The sequence below is a fragment of the Pleurodeles waltl genome, chromosome 3_1 (genome assembly GCF_031143425.1).
Source record: "Pleurodeles waltl isolate 20211129_DDA chromosome 3_1, aPleWal1.hap1.20221129, whole genome shotgun sequence".
NCBI lineage: Eukaryota > Metazoa > Chordata > Amphibia > Caudata > Salamandridae > Pleurodeles > Pleurodeles waltl.
The window spans coordinates 227,871,663-227,896,822 of record NC_090440.1 but is presented as its reverse complement, the minus strand read 5'-3'; the positions used below and the strand labels follow the sequence as shown (position 1 = coordinate 227,896,822).

The 25,160-nt window shown below is 47.4% G+C and overlaps 1 long non-coding RNA gene across 1 annotated transcript in view; it reads right to left on the bottom strand.

Moving 5' to 3' along the window:
- Positions 1-25,160, bottom strand: part of LOC138283963 (uncharacterized) — an 89,476-nt gene that overhangs the window by 5,797 nt on the left and 58,519 nt on the right. The window lies entirely within an intron of this gene.

The window sequence follows — 25,160 nt, the reverse complement described above, 5'->3', positions numbered from 1 at the left end:
TCAGGAAAATGTATATAAAAAATGAGACCTAAGCAACCCCACTTTATTTTAGTTCCAAGTTTTTCATGACAAAGAAACAGAGTCCCCCACAGGGAACTCAAAAGGACTGCTCTGTTCCAACGGCTAGTGTCTTCATGACTGTGCATGAGGAGAGGAAATATAATCTGTAGTCCACACACTAGCTGGAGAACCAGAAGGTCTGCCTAGCACCTAGAAGGATGGAGAGTGCCCGGCCCTGCAGGAGGAGAGACTGTCCAGGAGGAGAAGCCAGCTGTGTTCTCGGAATGAGGAGCACCCAGAAGTACCCTACTGCCCAGGGAGGGAAAGCAGAGCAGAGCAGACCCATGTCATGAGGTGTCTCCTGGTCTCCCATGATAGCCCGCACAATGGATCACATACAATAACCAAATTATCTGATGCGCTCCAGCACTGCTGTGGAGCTTGATTGCTTGGTGCTGATGCTGCCAGGCCCCCCCCAGCGAATCTGGAGGAGCAAAGTTTATGGGGCTACCCAGTAACTCTGTGACCTGGGCAAACACAAAAAACAAAACACAAATGGTCCTTAAGGGGGGATTATAACCCTATATTTCCACAGTAATAGTTACAAATAAGCCTACGTTAAATAGGTTTCATTTAGAACACATTTGTAACAAAAACCATCTTATTCGAACCAGACACTCAATTTGGTTTAAAATAATATATAGATAGCAGGTGCTCCCAAAAGTGTAACAGCGCAGAACTAGTGATCAAGTGAAAAAATAGTGTGCAAGTGCTATACAAGATGCAAATATATACACATGACTGCTAGCGACATATAGATAAAACAAACAGAACTCACAAATGTGAGTGTTGAAATCCTTAGTCAAATTACTGCAACAACAAAAAAACAGTCCACTGTAAAAACTGTCAATGTGTTGACCCACAGAATAACTTAAACAAGGATCATCATCAGGACAAAGGTGTAGTGAATCCTAGTTTGTTTTAGCGGGATAACAGGAGTTAGCTTAGCCGTAGGCTTGTAAACTCGTGCCCCCGTCACCCAGTGACTTTCAACCTACTTAGCTTGCTCTGTCATAGTCCATTTAATTAATTATTTCCCTTTAAAATGGCGGCCTTGTTTATAGTTAGGCCACTTGTTATGGGTTCTATTATCAGTGTCATTGCGCCAAGGCGTCAAGATCAAGCACAAAAGACAAACATACAGTAGGCATTCACACTTAGGGATTTTCCCTCTCTATACTTTCGAGGGATTGTTGATATTAATTGCCGTCCCAAGCATGCCTGTTATCTATTGTTATGAATAACACTTATGTCAGGGGATCTTGTAGATCTGTATAAATACAACACACTTTTAGACAGATAATCAGAGGGATTCCGACCAGAGGTCATCGACACCATCGCTGATACCGATGCTGCAGTCATCTTGACACTGATCCAGTCTTCGAGTCCCTGCGGAGTCTGAGATAGAGACCTCATTCCAAGGTAACAAGGGTTGGGGGCTCCTCTCATGGACACGGTTTTGGCAGATTAGGTTTAACGAACCCAGCTCTTCCTTTTTAGGTAGGAGGTTAGACCTACTCTCCTTAGGGTATTAGGGCTTATTCCATCTTTTACATATACATATATTTGTATCTTATATTGCATAATGGTGGGGGTCTTTATAACAATGACTCTCCTCTTTACAATACTGTTGCTTGGTATATTCATTATCCTAATCATTGCAGTTCATGCAACTTATCACAAATTGCAGTTATGTTGAATAAAAACTATTATAACTTTACTGCATCTGTGTTATTGCCTTTGTTTGTATGAGACATTATAAATCTGTGAGAAAAGGGTAATCTCCGTTTAACCACGACAACCCTGAGATATTGTATTTTGAGTCCATGCGTAAGTGACTGCTACAAATCACCTTTTACTATTGTGTTTTCGGTGAGGTACTGCTAGTAAGCCGGTAAGGTTTGGACAACAGTTACAAATAGTTGTAGGAAGAGACTTAGGGGGTCATTCCGTAGGGGACCGCGGATGCACCGCCAACAGGCTGGCGGTGCATCCAGGCCCATTCTGACCGCGGCGGTAAAGCCGCGGTCAGAAAAGGGAAACCGGCGGTTTCCCGCCGGTTTTCCCCTGGCCTGCAGAATCCCCCAAGGCGGCGCTGCAGGCAGCGCCGCCATGGGGATTCTGACCCCCTTCCCGCCAGCCTGGTTCTGGCGGTTTTGGCATGGGCACTGCAGGGGCCCCCTAACAGGGCCGCACATTGATTTCCGGTGTCTGCATAGCAGACACTGGAAATTGTGACGGGTGCAACTGCACCCGTCGCACAAAAGCAACTCCACCGGCTCCATTCGGAGCCGGCTTCATCGTTGCTGTGGGTTTCCCGCTGGGCGGGTGGGCGGCCTTTTGGCGGTCGCCCGCCCGCCCAGCGGGAAAGCCAGAATGACCGCCGCGGTCTTTTGACCGCGGTACGGTCTTCTGGCAGTTCCCGCTTGGCGGGCGGTGACCGCCGCCCGCCAAACTAGGAATCACTTCCTTAGTCACCTACGAATGAAAGTACTGTCATCCTGAGACCAGCAGTCTTGCTCAGAGCAAGAGTCCAAACTACGACATGGCGCCACCAACGATGGTGTTTAGGCACTAATTTACGGATACCCTGACTATCACTGTCTCACAGACAACAGGTACCCTCAGTACCATTATACGGAGACGTCCGTGGTCTTTGGGAGAATCCTCCTCAGCCAAACAGGTAACACCTGCATAGGCTGTAGGTTGTTCGAGCTCGAACTCACAAAAGTAAAAACTTCCCCTATTTTGGTGTTCCGTTTCTCTAAACAACCATGGCTAATACCATAGACATTTCTGCAAATGCTAGACATGCACTTACACAACATTTATTAGCGCATGGCCTTACAGAAGAGGGCGGGGAAGTTACTTTGATTATAGAAGCAACTGAAGCATACCAAACGGAAACGTTTTATTGTTGGGTTGCCTTTCCTGACGCTGACCAACGAACGCACACATTTCACACATTTCACACTTATGACATTGCGGACGTACCCGTAAGGTACGAAGCATACCAGTATCATGAAATATCGCTCACATATCAGGAGCATCAAAACTGGTTTGAAGGCGCCCTACCACCTATACTGCGACGGGTGAGGCTAGGTCCTTTAAGTAATGAAGGGCCTACGTGGCCCATGTTTGCCACATATACACCTCACCCAGGCATACAGACTATGCCGCTTGTAGATTTAAGGATATTATATAATGAATTATTGGCATTATATAGACGATTGGTCCAGTTCGTAATGCGAACATTGAACACTACACCAGCGCGTCCAGCACCGCCAGTAGCTGGTGGATATCAATTGGCTACTGGGATAAATCCACAAACGGTGCATACCATTATGGGTAAAGTGCCCTCGGATCGAGAAAAAATACCGTTCTGGATTGCTCAGAAAACAAATCAGCTGGAAGCTGTGTTCCCCCATACGGGGCCACAGGAGAAACATAGATTGCTCACTATGTGCTTGCCATTCGGGATGGTTCCCTCGGTTGATGAATGTGCCACTTGGGGTACAGTCTTCGCTGCCGTTTATACTACCACGCATGGTACCCCTACACTGGCCAATTTGCGGGAAGTATTGAAACAAATACAAAATGAGCATGGGGCTGCACCAGCCCTAGATCTGGGGATGAAATTGATGCGTAATTTTGACGCCGTCTCCTCGATAATATTGAGTAATATTAAAGTAATATTAAAGGGGAAGCAGTAGCACTGGCGATACACCAGCGTCTCCGGGAAACTCCACACCAGGAACAATAGAGACAGCTACCCAAAATAATCTCTGATACCTATACTAGTATAGGACGGGATGGGCTGGGAGCCAAACCTAAACAATTGGACATACCAAGTACCACCCATAAGGAAGGTACGAAGCAGGCACAAGAAGGCTCTAAGAAGCGCTAGGAAAAACAAAAAGATTTCAAGGATAGAAACAAAAGAGCTGATTATCCTCATCCGGAGTACTCCGAAAGGAGATATAATCTCAGAAATAGGGATAACATTAGAACTCCAGACAGATATACTGATTCACGTCCTTCTCGTTCCTTTCAGGACACACCGGATAGACGTAGCGAGAGAGGGGGCCGTCAAGATCGACGTCCGGAATACGTGAAAGAAAAGAAAGACTCGCCACAGTCTACTGTTAAAAAAGAAGAAAAGACTCCTCAACAAAAGCCACAATTTCAAAAGAAAAAAGTGGCTGCACTGACCATTAAAAATGCCAGTAGTATTGAGAACACTGTTGAGGAACAAGAAGTGGGCAGTGACTCTGTTGGACAGCGCGGCAGAGGTCACGATATGTCGGCAGAATCTGAAAGATCATCTGGATGCGACAGCAACTAGCGATTACATCGCAGTTGAAACGGCGGATGGCCGCGTACTTCCACCCGATCGGGTTTTTGATTTAACAATTCAGATAGAGGGAGACGTGGAACGCATTATTAGTGTAATATTCTGGGATGAACTTACTAGTGATATCCTGTTGGCCGAGAGAGACTGGCCACCTGAACATGTCCGCATGCTCCCACATGGGGAAGATGTCATTTTGCCTTCTTTCTCCGATCTTGTTCCGGAGACAGACAAACGAGCATTAGCTGCTGAATGGGCTTTAGCACAGGCACCTGCATTATACCGTAATCATGTAGGATGGGACAAGGACTCTCCTTGCCATGTTATTCCCGTTCGGTCTACACCACACCCGCAGCCACAATACCTTGTTAAACATGAGGCAAAAGCTCCAGTGACGGAGATACTGTCACAACTTGAGTACCAGGGAGTAATTGAGCCCTGTACATCGGCAATGAATAATCCGCTATTTCCCGTTGCGAAACCTGATCATTCATACAGAATAGTGGTTGATTATAGGCACTTGAATAGTCATGCACGCACTTATGCTATACAAAATTCACACAGCACAGCGCTAATTAATAATATAGTGCGTAAAAAATACAAAACTACATTGGATATATCTAATGGTTTTTTCTGCCAGAATTTAGCACATGAAAGTAGAGACCTAAGTGCATTTTCCTATGGTTCTCAGAAACGCTTTTGTCGTTTACCACAAGGCCATAAAAACAGCCCAGGACTGTTTTCGGCCCGTGTCACATCAATATTAATGGAGCTTGATTCCGAGGCATTATCATATGTGGATGATATCTATCTCACTGATGACACCCTTGACATTCATCTTGCCAGGGTCGATCGGATAATTTTGGGATTTGCCGCCTTCGGATATAAATAAAATTTTAAGAAAAGCAAGATAGCCTTTCTTAGTGTATTGTTCCTAGGATATGAACTATCAAACGAGGGGAAGAGCTTGGCCCCACACTTCCTAGAGAAGTGTGCTCAGCTACATCCTCCGAACACGCTTAAGAAATTACAGTCATTACTGGGTTTCTTTAATTTTGGCAGAACATATATTCCAGATTATGCTGAACGCGTAAAACCACTATATGACTTAATTCAGCCCAATTATTCTGGCAGGCGATGGACAATTGAACACACACACATCCTAAGGGACATACAACAAGACATGCTAGAAGCTAGACACTTGTACACACGGGACAATAAAACAAATTTGGTCATCAGAATAATAGCTGGTGCCCTAGGATTTACCTATGTCACCTTTAAAGAGGGTGACACGGTGCCAATAGCATACAAATCACATTTGTACTCCAATGCAGAAAAACGTTTTGCTCCTACTGAAAAAATTCTGACGGCAGTTCAGATTGCCGTCATAAAGGAGAGACCCCGCTTGCCCAGGGGAAACGCTTTGTTGTTGTCTCCCCGGTTCCGGCCTTAGAGGCTGTCACTAAAGCGAGCGTTCCTAACGCTAAGGCATTGCATCCACGCTGGATTCAATGGGCAACATCTCTGACCGCCACTGATGTTGATTATGTGTTTGACCCAAGACTTCAGACACAAGAATTTCTCCAGTATGAAGAGGAGTACCCCGCTCCCTTACACATATTGCCAATAGACAGTTATGATACCATCATTTACACTGATGGATCGGCACAACCAGCTGTGGGTACTAAACATCAATACTCAGCAGCTTGCGCAGCCGTGTGCGGGGTAATGGAAGACGGAGTTTTTCATCCTCATAACACGTACACTCAGACCTTAGGGGACTGCACAGCCCAGTTGGCCGAGCTTAAGGCTCTTCTTCTAGCGCTCAAACATTCAGAGCCAGCAACACAGACTTTGATCGTCTGTGATTCGTATTACTGCGTCCAGTCATACAATGAATACCTCAATCATTGGATACTGAACGGGTTTAGAGATTCTAAAGGGAACACCATTAAACACAAAATATTGTGGTGAAGGGTGGCTGATCTTAAGGATAAGCTGCCATGTGTCCATGTAGTTCATACATTGGGGCACCAACGTGTAGGAATACATGTTGCCGGTAATACACTGGCTGACGAAGCAGCCAAAGCTTCAGTAGCTACGGCTTCTGTGGCTGCAGTGACTCGTTCTCGGACGAGGTTGGATAATGAAATACTGCTTGCCGTTAAAGCCTCGGCTGCAGGCAAGCCCCTTCCGAAAGGATACCCTACGAACTATACATATCATATCAGTGCACAGGATGTTGCTTTTGCAACAATTCCAGATGTTGGTGATCGAGTGATCCCAAATGAAGATCAGAGATTGGAATTGATTACAGCTGCACATGAGGGTGTCGCTTCTGCACATGCTGGTATACAGGCCACTATCACCATTCTACAACAACGGTACTGGTGGCCTGGTCTATGCAGACGGACTAAACAGTATGTCCTTTGCTGTGACATTTGTCAGCAGATTAAGGGCTCGACTATCAGACGCCCTCCGCAGACATCTCTCTTAGTGTCGGACAAACCACTCCATTGTGTGTACCTGGACCAATGTGGTCCTTTGCAACCTGATGGTGCATACAAATACATTTTAGTGGCTGTAGATTCCTGTTCTAGATTCCTGTGGGTATGGCCACAGCGGTCGGCTGACGCCCAGACTGTTATAAAAGATTTGCTGATCTTTATCGGTACATATGCGGTTGCAGCATTCCATTCGGACCAGGGCCCTGCATTTGCCTCTAAGGCTTTCAGGGACACCATGAGGACGATGGATGTTGAACTCCATTACTCCTCACCATACCATCCCGAGGGAAATTCGGTCGTGGAGAGGCGGAATCTTGATCTAAAGCAGTCCTTAACAGCTCGAGTATTAGGTTCAGGCCGTAGTTGGTTACATCACCTATATGGGGTCCAGAGAGCACTGAATAATCTGCCAAGACGGTCCTTGAGGGGCAAGTCTCCATATGAGGTTCTCTTTGGGACAACTATGTATGTTCCCGATCTTGATGCCCCTGGTATGGTGGCAGCAGAAACACCATTTGACATAAAAGAACGTCTCGCTGTTTTACAGGAGCTTCAACAATTCCGTGATGATAAATCATCTGCAAGCGCTGCCACCTTGGGAATAAGGGATTTGGCGAAAACTTCGACTGGCTGGATTCCTAACGTTGGGGGATCTGGTTCGTGAGAAGATCGCTGTGAGGAAAGAATTTGGTCCAGCATACAGAGCACCTGTACCGGTCTTGGGGATAAAAGGCACCAGGACTGTCATCCTTCCGCCATTGTCTGGTTCCAAATCAAACAGATTCATCTCCATTGATGACATCAAATTACACCATGTGGCCGATTCTTCACAGTAGACCAGAAGGTCCCTTGGGTGGTTCCCGATCCCCTCTCACTACCCAACAGGACATCCCTCTACATAGTAGGATGACCATCGCTACTACTGACTAGGCAACTATGTCAGCTGCTGTTCCAGACACTTCCTCGACCATGGGGAGGGCAGGAAATGAACTTTTGTTGGTTCCTGTAACAACTTCGGAGAACACACCGCTACAGGATTTGGCTGTATTTTACACGAACACTTCCACGACTGGTAACGTCATCTATCATGAACCTCCAAGAACAGTGGATGGGAATTCGAAGAGTCCTGTGTTTGCGGAGACTTCCTCTGGCTATTTTGTGGACATTGATGATTTTTCTTCAGATTCATCCTTAGCTGAGACTGACAAACTTTCCAGAGGTAGCAAGTTCTATCAATGGCTTAAAAAGAACTATTTGATAAGTCCATGGAACTATCTCTGGTTCTGTTTGACATTTAATGCATTGTTTTTATGGATTGGTTTTGTGACTGTTTTCTTTTTACTAATTAATGGTCACTATATTGCTGATCGCTCCTCAGTGGAGCCTGTTGATGTAATTTTAACACCGCATCATTCATCACATAAGGTCCGACGTGATTTGTCCCCTGTCAATATTACAGCTATTCCAATTTCTGATGGGATTGTTTGGGACAAAGTTCCATTCGATATATACGGGCCTACAGAGATAATTCAAATACCATATGTGTTCAAAATTTCTATGTCTGATGTTATTACACCTAATGTTGTCTCTGATGATTGGGATGTCCAAACAGTGGATTCCATGCTAACTGAAATGAAGGACTACTCCGCTTTTGGAAGTGATGATGTATATGATTTTACAATGAATTATGGTGAAATGTTCTGCTATAATAATTGGGGACATCACTACCTGCACCGTGCAACTAGATATAGGCCTCTTTTTAACTACACACAATGGGAACATTGTTCAACACCACGGGTGGGGAGTCCGAGGTATTACAGTGACAAATTCACATACTTTTCTGGGCATGATACAACAAAAGCTGACTCTTATTATTTTAAATTACCTAAAACACACATTAGAAAATTGTTGCTAACAGATACAAAACTGATTTATTCAGATCCCTTTGTTTCCCGACTTTCGATTGAGGGTTATGATTATTGGAAGAACACTATCGATTTGAAGAGTGTATGGGTGACGCAAGATTGGCAGATACAGGGTAGGGAGGCTTTGTTTCCTGTGCAAATGATTTTTTTAAATGACACTGTTAAGCAGGCATCATGTCTGGGATTAGCTCAAATAAAGGATCTAAACACACCCAGTATCCCTACACCGACAAAATTTACAGATTGGCAACACTTTCTAAATGTTTCTGAGGAAAGGCTAGATGCATTGGTTAAGGCTGGTGACTATAATTCTTCACTTTCCAGTCCCGGGGGATGGTTGGTATGGCCCACCGATACTGATGAGTGTCAAAGGCGTTTTTTGAACTCTTCAAGGGTTTTTTCCATTCATAGACCAGACCCTCGCTTTTTGTCAGGTCAGCACATACAGTGTGGGCAAGCTGTGCCAACAATGGGTACAAACGAACACCTTAACAGCAGTGAAACAACACCGGACTACTCTTTCTGACAGTATAGACCTACAAGATTTCCTATTAGGTCCTAAAAAGCAACGCTCAAAACGGTTTTTATATGCCATGTATAATGAAATTTGGAAACTTTCGCAAATTGAGGCTGCTGCACATTTACGGCAACTTGATAAAGAAAATTTGGAAAATACATTGGCTGTTGTCGATAATGGCATGAACACGCTTTCCAACAGGATTTATTCCCTGTCGAATATAGTGTCATCTGCTATTGATATCACTCAGACAGATTTGTCTCGGTTATATCATGGGCAAACACAGCTGCGTACCATCATGCAGCTGAGTTGGGCATTACAGACGCTGAAAAGTGGCCACATTCCATGGAAATACCTTAATGGGAGTGAACTATTCGCTGCTTTTAATTTTTCCGTGTAACAAGTGACAATGGCTAAAAGAGAGGCTCCTTTCACCTTGCTTCAAGTAGAAAAATTAGATAAGTTGCCCTTCACGGTAGCAGAGAGTCCTTCAACTATCTGGCTCTTACACGGCATTATTAATTTACCGTTTTCAACGTTTCGTTTCTCAAGCTGCCTGAAACATCTTGCAGTGGGACAATATGAACGGCTAGGAGATAGCTTTATTAAAGAGGTGTGGGAGTTGCCCTTTGAGTATCGATGTCTGAACGGCGAACAAGAGGTCTTTCTTAGCGGAAGTGAATGTGAGACTAATGTTCGTCATTCCATGATATGCAAACAGGTGTCTCTTCACTGTCTTTGCAATGCGGGGGTCGCAAATTTGGGCTGTTTTCTGAAGGGTACTCCCGTCCCCTTGATTCGTTCAGTGTTTCATGTTCTTTCTAATGGGAGTTATGTTCTTCTGAGCGATGACAGCTGTTGCGGCTTGCGACCTGGAATTGCCTACGCAATCTCAGTCACGAAGGTCGTTACGTGTTGTGGCCATGTTTTGTGTCCCCCCACACGAGAGATACAAGTATCTGAAATGTGGCCCCACATTGATACTATTAATGTGAACTATGACAAGTTGAGTAGACTGAAGGCGCTATTGTTTCAAAAACAGGTTGCCTTGACATCCGCAAAAGAGACGTATGCTCTCCAGGTTGCGAGATCATCAGCCGAGATACAATCCCTTTTAAATACCGATTTCCCCATACACTTTGGAGAGTTGGTATCGAGAATATTCAATGCTTCAAGCACCACTGGGATTGTTCATTTCTTTAAGGCTGTCGGGTCTGGTTTCGTGTCCATCTTCCAGACTGTCTTCGGAGTCATCCCATCAGCCATCCATTCACTCTTTTCCAGTGTGTTTGGTGGCTTTTTAATTATTTTGGCTTTAATTGGCAGACTACTACTGCTATATTTTCTGATTCGCGGTGGTTGTTTTTTTCCAGCGACACAGAACAATAGAGCCGCTCCCGTCAACCCCGCTGTGCCGTGAACGCATGGTTCGGATCTTCAGTACACCTTTGCTGGTGGAACTAGAGTTTGACTGGTCATTGTCATTCCGGCCTCTACTATGGTGTGTACAACCGGTGTTCCGCTGCATATGGTGTCTCTTTGAACATCTGCCTATGGTCTGTCTTGCTGTTGCACCGACATCTCCTGTGGACCACGAACTGCTGATGTCCCCGATGAGGGTTCATACACGGTCATGCCCCTTGAGACTGAGGTTGCTCCGCGAGGCCACCTATGAGCCTTCTGTTATACAAACTAACATGGATGAGGACGCTGCAGCAAGTGTCGATGCACCGATGAATATGGCTCACTTCTGCTCTGTGGATCCGTTTGTCCGCCCAGCTCTCAATTTCACTTCAGACGATGTTGACTCATTTTTAAGATCCTTGAATGGTGACTTCGATGACATTCTTCAAGATCCTGCATATAGCACATAATTTGGTGAATTCGCTTGCCAGTTCCCGGTTCTAAAAAATTGCAATTTAACTGAAAGTTTGCGATACTTGTCATAGTTGATATTAACATCTCTGAATGTTTTTTATAAAAAAAAGAAGAAAAAAAAAACGTATTTTAACACACAGCATTTATTTTTGTCATTACGTAAATTTTTTTGCTTGAGTTTTCATTTTCGTTTTTTGGCTTTTTGGTTCAGTAGCAGCTTTTTTAGCGCTTGGGTTTCCTTACTTTCACCATACCTGTTACGGCAATGGGGAGGGTGTAGTGAATCCTAGTTTGTTTTAGCGGGATAACAGGAGTTAGCTTAGCCGTAGGCTTGTAAACTCGTGCCCCCGTCACCCAGTGACTTTTAACCTACTTAGCTTGCTCTGTCATAGTCCATTTAATTATTTATTTTCCTTTAAAATGGCGGCCTTGTTTATAGTTAGGCCACTTGTTATGGGTTCTATTATCAGTGTCATTGCGCCAAGGCGTCAAGATCAAGCACGAAAGACAAACATACAGTAGGCATTCACACTATACTTTCGAGGGATTGTTGATATTAATTGCCGTCCCAAGCATGCCTGTTATCTATTGTTATGAATAACACTTATGTCAGGGGACCTTGTAGATCTGTATAAATACAACACACTTTTAGCCAGATAATCAGAGGGATTCCGACCAGAGGGCATCGACACCATCGCTGATACCGATGCTGCAGTCATCTTGACACTGATCCAGTCTTCGTGTCCCTGCGGAGTCTGAGATAGAGACCTCATTCCAAGGTAACGAGGGTTGGGGGCTCCTCTCATGGACACGGTTTTGGCAGATTAGGTTTAACGAACCCAGCTCTTCCTTTTTAGGTAGGAGGTTAGACCTACTCTCCTTAGGGTATTAGGGCTTATTCCATCTTTTACATATACATATATTTTTATCTTATATTGCATAATGGTGGGGGTCTTTATAACAATGACTCTCCTCTTTACAATACTGTTGCTTGGTATATTCATTATCCTAATCATTGCAGTTCATGCAACTTATCACAAATTGCAGTTATGTTGAATAAAACTATTATAACTTTACTGCATCTGTGTTATTGCCTTGTTTGTATGAGACATTATAAATCTGTGAGAAAAGGGTAATCTCCGTTTAACCACGACAACCCTGAGATATTGTATTTTGAGTCCATGCGTAAGTGACTGCTACAAATCTCCTTTTACTATTGTGTTTTCGGTGAGGTACTGCTAGTAAGCCGGTAAGGTTTGGACAACAGTTACAAATAGTTGTAGGAAGAGACTTAGTCACCTACGAATGAAAGTACTGTCATCCTGAGACCAGCAGTCTTGCTCAGAGCAAGAGTCCAAACTACGACAAAGGTATTTACAGGAAACACCTGAGAATGAAAGAACGATCTATCAGTTAACTTGCGAACTTGCCCAAAACCAAATTAACCTGTTATTATTAATGAGTCTGTATGCATCACATAATATACTACTTAGAGAGACTTGCCAAATAAGTTAAGTCACCAACACCATCAGTAAATCTGTGTGGCAGGTGTATATCCCTGCATGCTGTGGCGTAGTATACCATCCAATGTGCTGCACATTAAACACTTGCACGGACTCGTACAGGAAGACCAAAAGTCTAATCCCACATGGTTTATTCTCACAGAGCTGTAGAAATTGGGATAGTGTCTAATGGCCTCATGATGAACCTGGCAGTCACTAGACTGAGAGGTTCGCCGGTGGTGGTCCGAGCGCCACATTTTAACCCGGGCCACAAGGGAACCGCCAGGATCCTTCTTTGCAGACAGTGAACATTGCAAGGGTGCTGGTGCTCCCTGCAGACTACAGCATTGCCACCGGATCGATTACAAGCCAGAGACAATGCTGTAGCCTGTTTCACGCTAGACCAGTGGGCAGAAACCTACGTTTCTGACCTAACGGGAAACTCTTATTGACTCTGGCGGTGAGGTCGCCACGTAGGCAGTGGCCACCCTGTCTGGATTTTGGTGGATGGAGTTTTCCATCCGCCAAACTCAAAATCAGGCCCAAAGTGTGGTTACTTAAATAGTAGCATTCAAACAGGGATATGCACAATATCATTATTGACAAGAAAAACCTTGAGATAAAATTAACAGCAGGCAACGATATAGTCCGCTAATAGGGTACGCATCTAGGCATGTGGAGTTCTACAATGTGTCCTTGTGCACATGCCTAACAAAGATTCATGCAATTCAGAGGCAAAAAACATAGGTGGTCATTACAACATTGGCGGTAAAAGCCGCTTACCGCCGTGCAGAAAACCGCCAACATACCGCGGCGGCCGTGGAATTCCGCCACAGCTATTATGACCCACATCTCGAAATCCGACAAAAGTCAGACACCCACACAAGTCCGCCACACCAAAGGTCAGTGATAAACTGGCGAAAAAAAACCTCCACCGTCACGCCAACAGAAATACGCCCACACTATCACGACACACAAATCCACGCAGCGGTCTTTCCACTGCAGTATTCCATTGGCGGTACACACCGCCGCACTCAAAATACACACACATTTACAAAACACAACCACATTGGACAATTCGAAATACACACACCTGATACACATACACACACCACTCCCACACACCCAATACAATATAAAACACACACCCACATCACCAACAAACCCCTACGACAAAAAATCTTGAAAGAAGGCCAGAGAGAGACACCACCATCCACAAACTAGCATCCACAGGCACTCAACACCATCACCCACACAACGTCCACGCACAAAACACCACACACCACTACATATCACCCCACTTATCCCCACACACACCACCCCACACATCACCTACATCACCCCATCGCACAGCAAAGACACCCCAGGTTCTCGGAGGAGGAGCTCAGGGTCATGGTGGAGGAAATCGTCCGGGTAGAGCCACAGCTATTTGGAGCACAGCACACCTCAATTGCAAGGAAGATGGAGCTATGGAGAAGAATAGTCGACAGGGTCAACGCAGTGGGACAGCACCCAAGAAATCGGGACGACATCAGGAAGAGGTGGAACGACCTATGGGGGAAGGTGCGTTCCGTGGTCTCCAGACACCACCTGGCGGTTCAGCGCACTAGCGGTGGACCCCCACCTCCTCACCCACAACTAACAACATAGGAGGAGCAGGTCTTGGCGATTCTGCATCCTGAGGGCCTCGCAGTAGTCGGTGGAGGAATGGACTCTGGTAAGTCAAACCTTTAACTACCATATCACCCACCCTTACTGCATGCCATCACAAACTCCTACCCGTACCCTCATCAGTCCACCACCTCACATATACTCCACTATAACAAACCACCCATCCCAACACCAAGCCCTGCATGCAACACCAACGCATGGACACCCATCACTAAAGCATGCCCACTGCACATACCCATACACCCCCCTAAATCATCATCACACAAGTCCCCACATAGGAATGCAAGCACTGGGGTACAAGGTCACCCACCCATTGCACACCATGACACACACAGATGCAATAATGAAGCTTTTACACCCCTGCAGGACCACTACCCAATGTCACTAGACAGGAGGGTCCAGACATCTCCACCCCACCCACAGAAGAGGCCCACAGTGATGACAGCAGCTCTGTCCAACTGGACCAAGATGACCAGCCCGGAGCATCGTGGGACTCAGGACAGTCGGTTCCCCTCACACAGGCACAGGCCACCACAGACCTTCCACCCTCTGGTAACACCAGCACAGCACCCACCCAGCGGGCCCATACCGCCATCCCCAGGACACGTCAATCAGCTGTGTGTCCACCACTACAGGGAACCCAGGATAACCCACCACCCCAATAACAACAGGGACCTGGGGGCAGTGGAAGTGGGCACACGGTCCAGGGGACGGAGGCACAGGAACACAGGGGAACTGGGAGGGCTGCTGTGCGACAGGGGGCGGACAGGCCAAGGGAACCCACTCTCCACGAGGCCCTCTCCTCCATCATGGGAGCATACCACCACTCCCAGGAGACGATGGCAACGGTCCTGGCCAAGTTTCAGGAGACCCAGCGCATGCAGGAGGAACAGTATTTGGAGTTCAGGGAGGAACTCAGAACCATCAGCTCCACCCTGGGCACCATCGTAGGGATGCTGAAGGAAATACTCTACACCAGGAGGGACACTGTGGCACTACAAGGGGCCCCTGAGACTAGCATGGACGATGAACTGCCCACCACCTCCACCAGCGCTAGTGGACAGGAGGCACCGCCACAGGACCACCACACCAGTACCCCACTCCCTGCAGATGGAGAACCACCCCACAAGCGGTCCCTGAGATCCAGGAACAAGACAGAACACGATGCCAAGACCCCCGCCAAGAAATGAGTCACCCGGATTGTCAACCCACTGTCCCACTTTGTCACCCTGTCCATATTGGAACTGCCACAGCTCCACTTCCTATACCCATATGGGCAATGCACCTATGAGACAAATAGACTGGACTCTGCCATGGACACTCCTCCGCCATCACCCCTCCCCATTTTACTTCCCCTTCAAATACTTTGTATGTAAATAAACACACCTAAAGCACCAAAAAATCTGGAGTCTGTCTGTGATTTTGAAATAGTGTATTTACAATTACAGTGACAAAATTTCCAGGAAATAGTAATGACACACAGCTCTAGTCCATGAGGAATTTAAGCAGATGACACACGTTGGAACCCACACCTGTGAAACTGTAAGGGACAGTGACAACTCAGTGACCACACACTGGGTGAAATGGACAGACAGGACAGAGGTGGAAATGTAAAAGTACTTGTAGTAGGCAGGAATGTATTCTCACCTGTGTTTCACTGGAAATATTGCTGGATGACTGAGTCCCTGTTGTCAATGTCTTCTTCCTCTGCTTCCTCCTCATCACTGTCCACAGGCTCCACAGCTGCCACAACACCGCCATCTGGACCATCCTCCTGCAGAAAAGGCACCTGTCGTCGCAAAGCCAAGTTGTGAAGCATACAGCAGGCCACGATGATCTGACACACCTTCTTTGGTGAGTAGAATAGGGATCCACCTGTCATATGGAGGCACCTAAACCTGGCCTTCAGGAGGCCGAAGGTGCGTTCGATCACCCTCCTTGTCCGCCCGTGGGCCTCATTGTAGCGTTCCTCTGCCATGGTCCTGGGATTCCTCACTGGGGTCAGTAGCCATGACAGGTTGGGGTAACCAGAGTCCCCTAATAGCCACACCCGGTGCCTCTGTAGTTGACCCATCACATAAGGGATGCTGCTATTCCGCATGATGTAGGCGTCATGCACTGAGCCAGGGAACATGGCATTCACATGGGAGATGTACTGGTCTGCCAAACATACCATCTGTACATTCATGGAATGATAACTCTTCCGGTTCCTGTACACCTGTTCACTCCTGTGGGGGACACCAAAGCCACATGGGTCCCATCAATGGCATCTATGATGTTGGGGATATGTCCAAGGGCATAGAAGTCACCTTTCACTGTAGGCAAGTCTTCCACCTGAGGGAAAACGATGTAGCTCCGCATGTGTTTTAGCAGGGCAGGCAACACTCTGGACAACACGTTGGAGAACATCGGCTGGGACATCCCTGATGCCATGGCCACAGTTGTTTGAAAAGACCCGCTTGCAAGGAAATGGAGCACCGATAGCACCTGCACTTGAGGGGGGATTCCAGTGGGATGGCGGATTGCAGACATCAGGTCTGGCTCCAACTGGGTACACAGTTCCTGGATTGTGGCACCATCAAACCTGTAGGTGATGATCAAATGTCTTTCCTCCATTGTCGACAGGTCCACCAGCGGTCAGTACACCGGAGGATTCCGCCATCTCCTCACATGTCCCATCGGACGGTGCCTATGAAGGACAACAGCGAGCAAAGAGTCAAACAACTCAGAGGTATGTACCCACAGTCTACACAGAACACCAATCATACACAAAATCTGGCCTGTATGTGTGTTGAGAGTAGGCCTAGGTATGTGTGACGCAGTTGGTAATTAGGCCATGTGGGCCCCTGAAATGGCAGCTGCCTGACCTCTAAAGCGGGACAATGGGATGTGAGGTAACTGCGCTGGCGTTGTACACCGTCGCGGTAGGCGGTCGAAGACAGCGGCGCAATGCTGCATTGGTTAACATGGGACCCTATGGGTCCCAGGAGCCAATGACGATGTACGCCGGCGGTGATGGTACGCACCGCCGCAGACGTGACCGCCATTTTCTAACTGTTGAATCACTCGATACCTGATCTTCGACAGGAGAGGACCTACACTGCAAGTGCTGCTGTGACCTTGGTCTGGAAGAGACAATGGCTCATGCGTCTGGGGAAAGGGCCCCTGCCTTCACTGCAGAGGAGTTGGAGAAGCTCGTCGACAGGGTCCTCCCCCAGTACACGCTACTCTACGGTCCTCCAGACCAACAGGTAAGTACACAGGGAGCATGTTGTATGGGCTATGCCTGTGTGGAGAGGGCTGGTTGTAAGAAGGAAGGGGGCACAGTTCTGCGTGCATGAAAGAGTGTGAATGCATGTGCCATATGTCAAGGGTAGGGATGTGGGCCACTCACTTTGACGGTGCAGTTGGTAATGACTTCTCTTCTTCCCCTGTACATTTCATGTAGGTCAGCGCCCACCAGAAGAAGGATATTTGGCGTGCCATCGCCAAGGACGTCCAGACCCTGGGGGTCCACCACAGACGGAGCACCCACTGCCGGAAGAGATGGGAGGACATTCGCCGCTGGAGCAAGAAGACGGGGCTAGACTAGCCTGCATGTGAGATCTGGAACAGGCGGTTCCAGCCTGTGCAAGCCTCCCTTACTAACAGAGCATAGAAAGAGTGGGCTACTTTCGTGCCAGGCTGCGCTTTGTTCAAAACAGGTGCAGCATCAATACAAGATTAAAGATACAAGATTAAAGAAAGAGCAAGTGCATGACACTAAGCATTAGTGCAAGCTTACATTAGAAAACAAGAGCAGCACATGGTTCTTCCTGGGTTGTATCTGCAAAGATACTCGCTGTGACTATTTAGTAACTGTTCTCATGTACCTAGCTCTGATGCCTCCAGGCCATGTCAACGCTATATAAAAATCACACAAAAATAAAATGAATAAATGTTTTCTGGTGTGTAGCTACAATAGTGGACCCAGGGAGAGACCCACACACCCTCACCCCTCCGCCTCATAGTCAGACAGATGATCTTAAGGTCAGTGAAGTCAAACTATACCTGACAAACTTGGGCCTGAAAATCAAACAGCAAGAGGCATGTGAGAGACGTGTCACCTTAACTCTTGGCCTGCATATGCAATATTTTCTAAACAGGTTAATGGGGGGCAATGTAATTATTTACAGAACTTTATATGTGGCTCTTAGTAGCTTCTTTCTAAGAATTTAGATTGAAGAATGTGTTCAGGATAGTGCTAAATGGAGTGGAGGTAGGGGAGAGCCAGAATTTGAATACAGTGTTTCAACTCCACACTGGCTTTAGTGAAGACCTTGTCTTCTCCTCACATTAAACACAGCAATATTCAGACACAAATAGCAAGGAGTAAGGGAAATTCACAGAAGTGTCAAGGGAAACAACTTCTGTTGCTTTGGAAGTGAGCAAGTGAGATATGAGTTAGTCTGAGGAGGAACTGTCGCACTACACAAAATCTGGGGCATGATATATATCCTGCGTCCCCCAGACTTCCTATACCAATGTGTCAGACTAACTGGAGAATGAAATTTGAAAGAGAACCACACCACACTTGTTCTGAAACCTTGGACAGTGGATACACATCACGTATCAGGAAAATGTATATAAAAAATGAGACCTAAGCAACCCCACTTTATTTTAGTTCCAAGTTTTTTATGACAAAGAAACAGAGTCCCCCACAGGGAACTCAAAAGGACTGCTCTGTTCCAACGGCTAGTGTCTTCATGACTGTGCATGAGGAGAGGAAATATAATCTGTAGTCCACACACTAGATGGAGAACCAGAAGGTCTGCCTAGCACCTAGAAGGATGGAGAGTGCCCGGCCATGCAGGAGGAGAGACTGTCCAGGAGGAGAAGCCAGCTGTGTTCTCGGAATGAGGAGCACCCAGAAGTACCCTACTGCCCAGGGAGGGAAAGCAGAGCAGACCCATGTCATGAGGTGTCTCCTGGTCTCCCATGATAGCCCACACAATGGATCACATACAATAACCAAATTATCTGATGCAGTCCAGCACTGCTGTGGAGCTTGATTGCTTTGTGCTGATGCTGCCAGGCCCCCTCAGCGAATCTGGAGGAGCAAAGTTTATGGGGCTACCCAGTAACTCTGTGACCTGGGCAAACACAAAAAACAAAACACAAATGGTGCTTAAGGGGGGATTAAAACCCTATATTTCCACAGTAATAGTTACAAATAAGCCTACATTAAATTGGTTTCATTTAGAACACATTTGTAACAAAAACAATCTTATTCGAACCAGACACTCAATTTGGTTTAAAATAATATATAGATAGCAGGTGCTCCCAAAAGTGTAATAGCGCAGAACTAGTGATCAAGTGAAAAAATAGTGTGCAAGTGCTATACAAGATGCAAATATATACACATGACTGCTAGCGACATATAGATAAAACAAACAGCACTCACAAATGTGTGTTGAAATCCTTAGTCAAATTACTGCAACAAAAAAAAACAGTCAACTGTAAAAACTGTCAATGTGTTGACCCACAGAATAACTTAAACAAGGTTCATCATCAGGACAAAGGTATTTACAGGAAACACCTGAGAATGAAAGAACGATCTATCAGTTAACTTGCGAACTTGCCCAAAACCAAATTAACCTGTTATTATTAATGAGTCTGTATGCATCACATAATATACTACTTAGAGAGACTTACCAAATAAGGTAAGTCACCAACACCATCAGTAAATCTGTGTGGCAGGTGTATATCCCTGCATGCTGTGGCGTAGTATACCATCCAATGTGCTGCACATTAAACACTTGCACGGACTCATACAGGAAGACCAAAAGTCGAGTCCCACATGGTTTATTCTCACAGAGCTGTAGAAATTGGGATAGTGTCTAATGGCCTCATGATGAACCTGGCAGTCACTAGACTGAGAGGTTTGCCGGTGGTGGTCCGAGCGCCACATTTTAACCCGGGCCACAAGGGAACCGCCAGGATCCTGCTTTGCAGACAGTGAACATTGCAAGGGTGCTGGTGCTCCCTGCAGACTACAGCATTGCCACCGGATCGATTACAAGCCAGAGACAATGCTGTAGCCTGTTTCACGCTAGACCAGTGGGCAGAAACCTACGTTTCTGACCTAACGGGAAACTCTTATTTACTCTGGCGGTGAGGTCGCCACGTAGGCAGTGGCCACCCTGTCTGGATTTTGGTGGATGGAGTTTTCCATCCGCCAAACTCAAAATCAGGCCCAAAGTGTGGTTACTTAAATAGTAGCATTCAAACAGGGATATGCACAATATCATTATTGACAAGAAAAACCTCGAGATAAAATTAACAGCAGGCAACGATATAGTCCGCTAATAGGGTACGCATCTAGGCATGTGGAGTTCTAAAATGTGTCCTTGTGCACATGCCTAACAAAGATTCATGCAATTCAGAGGCAAAAAACATAGGTGGTCATTACAACATTGGCGGTAAAAGCCGCTTACCGCCGTGCAGAAAACCGCCAACATACCGCCGCGGCCGTGGAATTCCACCACAGCTATTATGACCCACATCTCGAAATCCGACAAAAGTCAGACACCCACACAAGTCCGCCACACCAAAGGTCAGTGATAAACTGGCGAAAAAAAACCTCCACCGTCACGCCAACAGAAATACGCCCACACTATCACGACACACAAATCCACGCGGCGGTCTTTCAACTGCGGTATTCCATTGGCGGTACACACCGCCGCACTCAAAATACACACACATTTACAAAACACAACCACATTGGACAATTCGAAATACACACACCTGATACACATACACACACCACTCCCACACACCCAATACAATATAAAACACACACCCACATCACCAACAAACCCCTACGACAAAAAATCTTGAAAGAAGGCCAGAGAGAGACACCACCATCCACAAACTAGCATCCACAGGCACTCAACACCATCACCCACACAACGTCCACGCACAAAACACCACACACCACTACATATCTCCCCACTTATCACCACACACACCACCCCACATCACCCTATCGCACGGCAAAGACACCCCAGGTTTTCGGAGGAGGAGCTCAGGGTCATGGTGGAGGAAATCATCCGGGTAGAGCCACAGCTATTTGGAGCACAGGTGCAGCACACCTTAATTGCAAGGAAGATGGAGCTATGGAGAAGAATAGTCGACAGGGTCAACGCAGTGGGACAGCACCCAAGAAATCGGGTCGACATCAGGAAGAGGTGGAACGACCTACGGGGGAAGGTGCGTTCCGTGGTCTCCAGACACCACCTGGCGGTTCAGCGCACTAGCGGTGGACCCCCACCTCCTCACCCACAACTAACAACATAGGAGGAGCAGGTCTTGGCGATTCTGCATCCTGAGGGCCTCGCAGGAGTCGGTGGAGGAATGGACTCTGGTAAGTCAAACCTTTAACTACCATATCACCCACCCTTACTGCATGCCATCACAAACTGCTACCCGTACCCTCATCAGTCCACCACCTCACATATACCCCACTATAACAAACCACCCATCCCAACACCAAGCCCTGCATGCAACACCAACGCATGGACACCCATCACTAAAGCATGCCCACTGCACATACCCATACACCCCCCTAAACCATCATCACACAAGTCCCCACATAGGAATGCAAGCACTGGGGTACAAGGTCACCCACCCATTGCACACCATGACACACACAGATGCAATAATGAAGCTTTTACACCCCTGCAGGACCACTACCCAACGTCACTAGACAGGAGGGTCCAGACATCTCCACCCCACCCACAGAAGAGGCCCACAGTGATGACAGCAGCTCTGTCCAACTGGACCCAGATGACCAGCCCGGAGCATCGTGGGCCTCAGGACAGTCGGTTCCCCTCACACAGGCACAGGCCACCACAGACCTTCCACCCTCTGGTAACACCAGCACAGCACCCACCTAGCGGGCCCATACCGCCATCCCCAGGACACGTCAATCAGCTGTGTGTCCACCACTACAGGGAACCCAGGATAACCCACCACCCCAATAACAACAGGGACCTGGGGGCAGTGGCAGTGGGCACACGGTCCAGGGGACGGAGGCACAGGAACACAGGGGAACTGGGAGGGCTGCTGTGCGACAGGGGGCGGACAGGCCAAGGGAACCCACTCTCCACGAGGCCCTCTCCTCCATCATGGGAACATACCACCACTCCCAGGAGACGATGGCAACGGTCCTGGCCAAGTTTCAGGAGACCCAGCGCATGCAGAAGGAACAGTATTTGGAGTTCAGGGAGGAACTCAGAACCATCAGCTCCACCCTGGGCACCATCGTAGGTATGCTGAAGGAAATACTCTACACCAGGAGGGACACTGTGGCACTACAAGGGGCCCCTGACACTAGCATGGACGATGAACTGCCCACCACCTCCACCAGCGCTAGTGGACAGGAGGCACCGCCACAGGACCACCACACCAGTACCCCACTCCCTGCAGATGGAGAACCACCCCACAAGCGGTCCCTGAGATCCAGGAACAAGACAGAACACGATGCCAAGACCCCCGCCAAGAAATGAGTCACCCGGATTGTCAACCCACTGTCCCACTTTGTCACCCTGTCCATATTGGAACTGCCCCAGCTCCACTTCCTATACCCATATGGGCAATGCACCTATGAGACAAATAGACTGGACTCTGCCATGGACACTCCTCCGCCATCACCCCTCCCCATTTTACTTCCCCTTCAAATAATTTGTATTTAAATAAACACACCTAAAGCACCAAAAAATCTGGAGTCTGTCTGTGATTTTAAAATAGTGTATTTACAATTACAGTGACAAAATTTCCAGGAAATAGTAATGACACACAGCTCTAGTCCATGAGGAATCTAAGCAGATGACACACGTTGGAACCCACACCTGTGAAACTGTAAGGGACAGTGACAACTCAGTGACCACACACTGGGTGAAATGGACAGACAGGACAGAGGTGGAAATGTAAAAGTACTTGTAGTAGGCAGGAATGTATTCTCACCTGTGTTTCACTGGAAATATTGCTGGATGACTGAGTCCCTGTTGTCAATGTCTTCTTCCTCTGCTTCCTCCTCATCACTGTCCACAGGCTCCACAGCTGCCACAACACCGCCATCTGGGCCATCCTCCTGCAGAAAAGGCACCTGTCGTCGCAAAGCCAAGTTGTGAAGCATACAGCAGGCCACGATGATCTGACACACCTTCTTTGGTGAGTAGAATAGGGATCCACCTGTCATATGGAGGCACCTAAACCTGGCCTTCAGGAGGCCGAAGGTGCGTTCGATCACCCTCCTAGTCCGCCCGTGGGCCTCATTGTAGCGTTCCTCTGCCCTGGTCCTGGGATTCCTCACTGGGGTCAGTAGCCATGACAGTTTGGGGTAACCAGAGTCCCCTAATAGCCACACCCGGTGCCTCTGTAGTTGACCCATCACATAAGGGATGCTGCTATTCCGCATGATGTAGGCGTCATGCACTGAGCCAGGGAACATGGCATTCACATGGGAGATGTACTGGTCTGCCAAACATACTATCTGTACATTCATGGAATGATAACTCTTCCGGTTCCTGTACACCTGTTCACTCCGGTGGGGGACACCAAAGCCACATGGGTCCCATCAATGGCATCTATGATGTTGGGGATATGTCCAAGGGCATAGAAGTCACCTTTCACTGTAGGCAAGTCTTCCACCTGAGGGAAAACGATGTAGCTCCGCATGTGTTTTAGCAGGGCAGGCAACACTCTGGACAACACGTTGGAGAACATCGGCTGGGACATCCCTGATGCCATGGCCACAGTTGTTTGAAAAGACCCACTTGCAAGGAAATGGAGCACTGATAGCACCTACACTTGAGGGGGGATTCCAGTGGGATGGTGGATTGCAGACATCAGGTCTGGCTCCAACTGGGTACACAGTTCCTGGATTGTGGCACCGTCAAACCTGTAGGTGATGATCAAATGTCTTTCCTCCATTGTCGACAGGTCCACCAGCGGTCAGTACACCGGAGGATTCCGCCATCTCCTCACATGTCCCATCGGACGGTGCCTATGAAGGACAACAGCGAGCACAGAGTCAAACAACTCAGAGGTATGTACCCACAGTCTACACAGAACACCAATCATACACAAAATCTGGCCTGTATGTGTGTTGAGAGTAGGCCTAGGTATGTGTGACGCAGTTGGTAATTAGGCCATGTGGGCCCCTGAAATGGCAGCTGCCTGACCTCTAAAGCGGGACAATGGGATGTGAGGTAACTGCACTGGCGTTGTACACCGGCGCGGTTTGGCAGTCGAAGACAGCGGTGCAATGCTGCATTGGTTAACATGGGACCCTATGGGTCCCAGGAGCCAATGACGATGTACGCCGGCGGTGATGGTACGCACCGCCGCAGACGTGACCACCATTTTCTAACTGTTGAATCACTCGATACCTGATCTTCGACAGGAGAGGACCTACACTGCAAGTGCTGCTGTGACCTTGGTCTGGAAGAGACAATGGCTCATGCGTCTGGGGAAAGGGCCCCTGCCTTCACTGCAGAGGAGTTGGAGAAGCTTGTCGACGGGGTCCTCCCCCAGTACACGCTACTCTATGGTCCTCCAGACCAACAGGTAAGTACACAGGGAGCATGTTGTATGGGCTATGCCTGTGTGGAGAGGGCTGGTTGTAAGAAGGAAGGGGGCACAGTTCTGCGTGCATGAAAGACTGAATGCATGTGCCACATGTCAAGGGTAGGGATGTGAGCCACT